Source organism: Mirounga angustirostris, unplaced genomic scaffold, assembly GCF_029215605.1.
Source record: "Mirounga angustirostris isolate CCGP_5_RB_7025 unplaced genomic scaffold, mMirAng1.0.hap1 SCAF_61, whole genome shotgun sequence".
NCBI lineage: Eukaryota > Metazoa > Chordata > Mammalia > Carnivora > Phocidae > Mirounga > Mirounga angustirostris.
The window spans coordinates 254,007-260,000 of record NW_026991769.1 but is presented as its reverse complement, the minus strand read 5'-3'; the positions used below and the strand labels follow the sequence as shown (position 1 = coordinate 260,000).

Genomic DNA, 5,994 nt, shown 5'->3' with positions numbered 1-5,994 from the left:
TTCGGGGAAGGGCGCGCCAACGAAGACGCAAGCCGGGCCACCAGGTAAACGTGCACGGGATCCCACCGCCACCAGCACGAGAGCGGTCCCGCGACGCCCAGGACGCCAGCCGGCCTCAGCACCCTTGGCGCACCTCACCACGAACCGGGCCCCACACTGCTGGGGCCCAACCCCACGTGAACCCCCCCGCCGCGGGGTCCCGTCTTGAACCTCCGTCTGTCCGGTCCGTCCCGGAAGTCACGACCCTGGGGGGAAGCGCCCCCAGGCGAGAGCGGCCCGACCCGTGCCCGGCACGCCACCGCCAGCGGCGACTCGGGACGGGAGCGGGCGGGCAGACAGCCGCTCGCGCGGCACGGGGAAGCGGGACGCGCGGGGGCGCCCCCCGAGCCCCTCGAGAGACAACGCCACGAGGAAGGGCGGCCGCCCGCGCGCTCGCACGCACGCGGGAGCCCCCACGCGCCGGACGCCGGCCAGGCCCGGCGGGACCCTCCCCCGACTCGGAGGGGGGAGGCGCAGGCCGCGGTAGGCAAAGAGCGGCGCTCGGCCCCCACCGCGGGGCCGGCAGAGTCAGACCCCTCGCAGAGAGGAAGTTCTGCCCAACACGCAACGGTAGTCACCCCGCACCGGTGGCCACTACGCGCAGAGGAGGGGCGGCGGCTGGGGGGTTCCGGTACCCCAAGGCACCCTCTCGGATCGCTAGAGAAGGCTTTCTCACCGAGGGCGCATCGCCCCCACCCAAATCGTGCCCCCCCGCCCGTCCGGGCCCCGCGGAACGGCGTTCCGAAGGCCTGACAGCCAAGGGCTCCGGGGGGCGGGCGGTGGATTCGCGCGGTAAGGAACAGGCACCACAAGGCAATCCTGAGCGCTCGCGGCCGGGACCCCGGGAGGAGACCGCCCTTCGCCACGCCACGCACGCCATGCTCGCGTCCCCGACCAACCGGGAGTTTTGCGCCTCCGGCGAGGCAACGACGAGCGGAGACAAAGCACGGCATGCCAGGCAAAAAAGGCGGCAGCCCCTCGGCTGGCCAAGCGCCAGAGCGCGGGCTCGGCCCGCCGCAACCGGCTCACACACGCCCCCACCAAGTCCAGTCCCCACAACACCACCAGCACAGCTTGCGGCGGGGGATGACGAGGCACCCGCGTCCCACGGGGGGGGGGCGGGGTGGGCCTCCCTTACCGACTCCACCACCCGCTCCTCGGACACGCCACCGACAGCGGTGGCCCGACGGAGGGGGCTCGCTGGGAACGGGAAACGACGCTACCGACTCGGCCTCAGGCACCTGAGACGACCTGGAGCGCTCCAGGGGCACCACGGAGGGCCACGCGCACAACGCGCTCAGCACGCCCAAGCGCGTGAGCAGCGCGGCGCCGGGACGGCCCTCCCCGTGGCGGGGAGGACCGCGCACCACACGAAGCCAGGGAAGGCAAGCGAGAGTGTCCGCTGCGTCGGGGGACCCCGGGCCCGCGAGCGCCGTCAGGCAGAACACGGGAAGGCGGGGTCGGGCCGGAGCCTGCACACACCCCCCCCGCACCCCCCACCTTACCGCCACGGCGGGCAGAGGCGAAGGAGCGAGGGGCCCGCGGGCAGAACGAGAAGAGCGGTCCCATTCGCCATGAACGTCCGTCCCTCGTCTGGCGCGGCTTAGGCCCGGCCCGGGAGAGCGCGAGAGCACCACATCGATCTGGCAAAACACAAGCGCCGAGAGGAGCCCGAGGAGGGGAGAAGCCGGTGAGGACAGCAACCCGAGGGGGAGCCTGTTTGGTTTTGTTTTTTTTCGGCCTCACCGGCACCCCCTCGAAAACCCCAGGGCAGGAACAGCCGGACAACCCGAGAGAGAGGAACGCCTGACACGCGGCACGGAGCCTTGCGGGACGGGAGGTTGTCACGACCACAGCCGGGTGCCCGCAGAGTGGAGGACACAGGGTAAAGGACCCACGCGCCACCTGCCCACAACCGCCCTCGGGTGCTGGAGACCGGAGGCGGCACCAACGGCCTGGGCCACCTGGAGGCACAGGAGCCGGCGCACAGGCCCACGCGGACGGCTCAGGCCAGCGACGGCAGAGCCGGGCTTGGCATCCCTGTCAAGCCCGGAGCCCCGCCACACGCCCAGAAGCCCACCTCCCTTAAGGAGAGGATCGCCCAAACATAACGTGCCAGCACCTACCTGGCGGCAAAAAGGGCTCATTTCGGGCGAGAAAATAGCCGCGCCGCCTGGCGTGGCCTAGCCACAGGTCACCGGGATCTCCTGGGACCGTGTCCCGGCCACGGGCCCCAAGCACTAATCCATCGCCCCCGTCTCCCCCCGGAGCCCCCCCCCGCCCCCCCCGCCCCCCCCCCCCCCCCCCGGGCCATCTGGTCGACCCCCGGAACGTGGTGGCAGCCGGCAGCGAGTAGGGACTTGGCGGGAGGTGGAGCGGCCCGGATAGGCCCGCCCCCGGGTCCGCCTTTCGTCCCCAAATCGGGACTTTAGAAATTCTCACCAAGTTCTGTGGAGGCCCCTGCGGACGCCCTCCTCCCCGGGCCTCAGGACCGCCCCATGCCGGTCCCCGACTCCCGGCCGGGACTGAGGAAAGGGGGCGATGCCGCGGAGGCGTCCCCCCGAAGGCCGGACCTCAACGGGAACCGCAGCCGGGCCCCTGGGGCCCTCGCGGCCCGGCCCGGCCCGGCCCGACCCGGTCGGGTCCCCACCTCCGCAGCGGGCCTCGGAAAACTTGTTAAGAATATCGGGTCCGGGGCGCCTGGGTGGCTCAGTTGGTTAAGCGACTGCCTTCGGCTCGGGTCATGATCCTGGAGTCCCGGGATCGAGTCCCGCATCGGGCTCCCTGCTCGGCGGGGAGTCTGCTTCTCCCTCTGACCCTCCTCCCTCTCATGCTCTCTGTCTCTCATTCTCTCTCTCTCAAATAAATAAATAAATAAAAACCTTAAAAAAAAAAAAAAAAAAATATCGGGTCCGATGACCGGGACCCCACGCGTGCCCGCGGCGGGGCCCGTCGCGCCATCCATGGGCTTCCCCGCAAGGCTCAGGCCGGTCCCCAACCGCCCGAGCGTGACACGGAAGGCCCAACGGCCGACCGGAGCCACGGGCCGGATGGCGTCCGGGCGCCCGACGCAGCCTCTCCCATTCCCGCGGGCGGAGGAGGGGGCACCGGCGGGTGCTGGTCGACCCGTCCAGGCGGCCACCCTAGCGTGGCTCTCCGGGAGCGAGGCGGCGGCGCCACCACCAGCCCACAAACCTGGAGGCTCAATCTCCCGCGAGCGGAGGTCGCGCCGGTGGCCCGGAGACAGCGGGCCGATCTCGCTAGCGTCGCCGGCCTCCCGGTACTCCGCCTCGGGAACCGCGGCCAAATACAATCCCTTGCCGACATCGCTGACACTCCGGCGGGGACACGCTATCTAAAAGCGGCCGCCAGGTGGCACCCGACAACCGGCGCGAACAACAACGAGGCAGATCCGGATCGCGGGCCCGCGAAGGCGCACAGCCCGGCCGCCCGGCCGCCCGATCTCGTGGGGCACGGGCCTCCCACAGCGGCACACCTGCGGCGCCCGGGCTTCCGGGAGGACTTAAGACACATTTCGGCGGGCAAGGACCGTAAAACCGAGACCAAGCGAGTACTCCGACAACCACCACGGATGAACCTTCTCTCTTCTATCATTTTAAGGGGAGGAGGAGGTCTCTCTGAAGCATACGAAGAAAGCTCAGGACAGGAAGGGGGGGGGGGGATTGACACACACCCCCAGAAAGGTGCACATCAAATCCGTCTCTGCACGTACGCGATAACGTCCAAGGCCAACAAGCGGGGCGGGGCGTGCGGGGGCGGGGGGCGGGGCGCGCGGTGCGTGCGGGGGCGGGGGGCGGGGCGCGCGGTGCGTGCGGGGGCGGGGGGCGGGGCGGGGCGGTGCGTGCGGGGGCGGGGGGCGGGGCGGGGCGGTGCGTGCGGGGGCGGGGGGCGGGGCGGGGCGGTGCGTGCGGGGGCGGGGGCGGGGCGGGGGCAGGCGCGGAATGGGGAGGAAGGGAGTTAAAATAGTCCTTCACTCAAGAAATCCAGTTCCGCAGAATAGAGAGCCCAGAAATGGACCCTCAACTCTATGGTCAACTCATCTTTGACAAAGCAGGAAAGAATGTCCAATGGAACAAAGACAGTCTCTTCAACAAATGGTGTTGGGAAAATTGGATAGCCACATGCAGAAGAATGAAACTGGACCATTTCCTTACACCACACACAAAAATAGACTCCAAATGGTTGAAAGACCTCAATGTGAGACAGGAGTCCATCCAAATCCTAAAGGAGAACACAGGCAGCAACCTCTTTGACCTCAGCCAAAGCAACTTCTTCCTAGAAACATCGCCAAAGGCAAGGGAAGCAAAGGCAAAAATGAACTCTTGGGACTTCATCAAGATAAAAAGCTTTTGCAAAGCAAAGGAAACAGTCCACAAAACCAAAAGACAACCGACAGAATGGGAGAAGATATTTGCAAATGACATATCAGATAAAGGGCTCGTATCCAAAATCTATAAAGAACTCATCCAACTCAACACCCAAAGAACAAAGAATCCAATCAAGAAATGGGCAGAAGACATGAACAGACATTTTTCCAAAGAAGACATCCAAATGGCCAACAGACACATGAAAAAGTGCTCAATATCGCTCAGCATCAGGGAAATCCAAATCAAAACCTCAATGAGGGCGCCTGGGTGGCTCAGTTGGTTAAGCGACCGCCTTCGGCTCGGGTCATGATCCTGGAGTCCCAGGATCGAGTCCCGCATCGGGCTCCCTGCTCAGCGGGGAGTCTGCTTCTCCCTCTGATCCTCCTGACCCTCCCCCCTCTCATGCTCTCTTTCTGTCTCTCTCTCTCTCTCTCAAATAAATAAATAAAATCTTAAAAAAAAAAAAAAAACCTCAATGAGATACCACCTCACACCAGTCAGAATGGCTAAAAGTAACAAGTCAGGAAATGACAGATGTTGGCGGGGATGCGGAGAAAGGGGAACCCTCCTACACTGTTGGTGGGAATGCAAGCTGGTGCAGCCACTCTGGAAAACTGTATGGAGATTCCTCAAAAAGTTGAAACTAGAGCTGCCGTATGATCCAGCAATTGCACTACTGGGTATTTACCCCAAAGATACAAAAATAGGGATCCGAAGGGGTACGTGCACCCCGATGTTTATAGCAGCAATATCCACGATAGCCAAACTGTGGAAAGAGCCAAGATGTCCATCGACAGATGAATGGATAAAGAAGATGTGGTATATATATACATACAATGGAATATCATGCAACCATCAAAAGGAATGAGATCTTGCCATTGGCAACGACGTGGATGGAACTGGAGGGTATTATGTTGAGCGAAATAAGTCAAACAGAGAAAGACATGTATCCTATGATCTCACGGATAGGAGGAATTCTTAATCGCAGGAAACAAGCTGAGGGTTGCTGGAGTGGGGGGTGGGGTGGGAGGGATGGGGTGACTGGGTGATAGACACTGGGGAGGGTAGGTGCTCTGGCAAGCGCTGTGAATTGTGCAAGACTGTTGAATCTCAGATCTGTACCTCTGAAACAAATAATGCAATCTATGTTAAGAAAAAAAAAAAAAGAGGGCGCCTGGGTGGCTCAGTTGGTTAAGCGACTGCCTTCGGCTCAGGTCATGATCCCGGAGTCCCGGGATCGAGTCCCGCATCGGGCTCCCTGCTCGGCAGGAAGCCTGCTTCTCCCTCTCCCACTCCCCCTGCTTGTGTTCCCTCTCTCGCTGTGTCTCCCTCTGTCAAATAAATCAATAAAATCGTAAAAATATATATCTTTAAAGAAATCCAGTTCCGGGACATCCGTGCCGTCCAACACTAGTACGGGGTGGGCGGGGGAGGTGCTCTAGAAGAGTTAAATATTGATGATGATGATGATGATGATGGAGAAGAAGAAGAAGGAGGAGGAGGAGGAGGAGGAGGAGGAGGAGGAGGAGGAGGAGGAGGAGGAGGAGGAGGAGGGGAACTGTTCCAT

The 5,994-nt window shown here is 63.2% G+C and overlaps 1 long non-coding RNA gene across 1 annotated transcript; it reads left to right on the top strand.

Moving 5' to 3' along the window:
- Positions 1 to 1,099: 1,099 nt before the first annotated feature.
- Positions 1,100 to 4,859, top strand: LOC135363194 (uncharacterized). Its single transcript, XR_010408854.1, has 2 exons — positions 1,100 to 3,743; positions 4,115 to 4,859. It is a non-coding gene; the product is annotated as an uncharacterized LOC135363194 (long non-coding RNA).
- Positions 4,860 to 5,994: the final 1,135 nt, after the last annotated feature.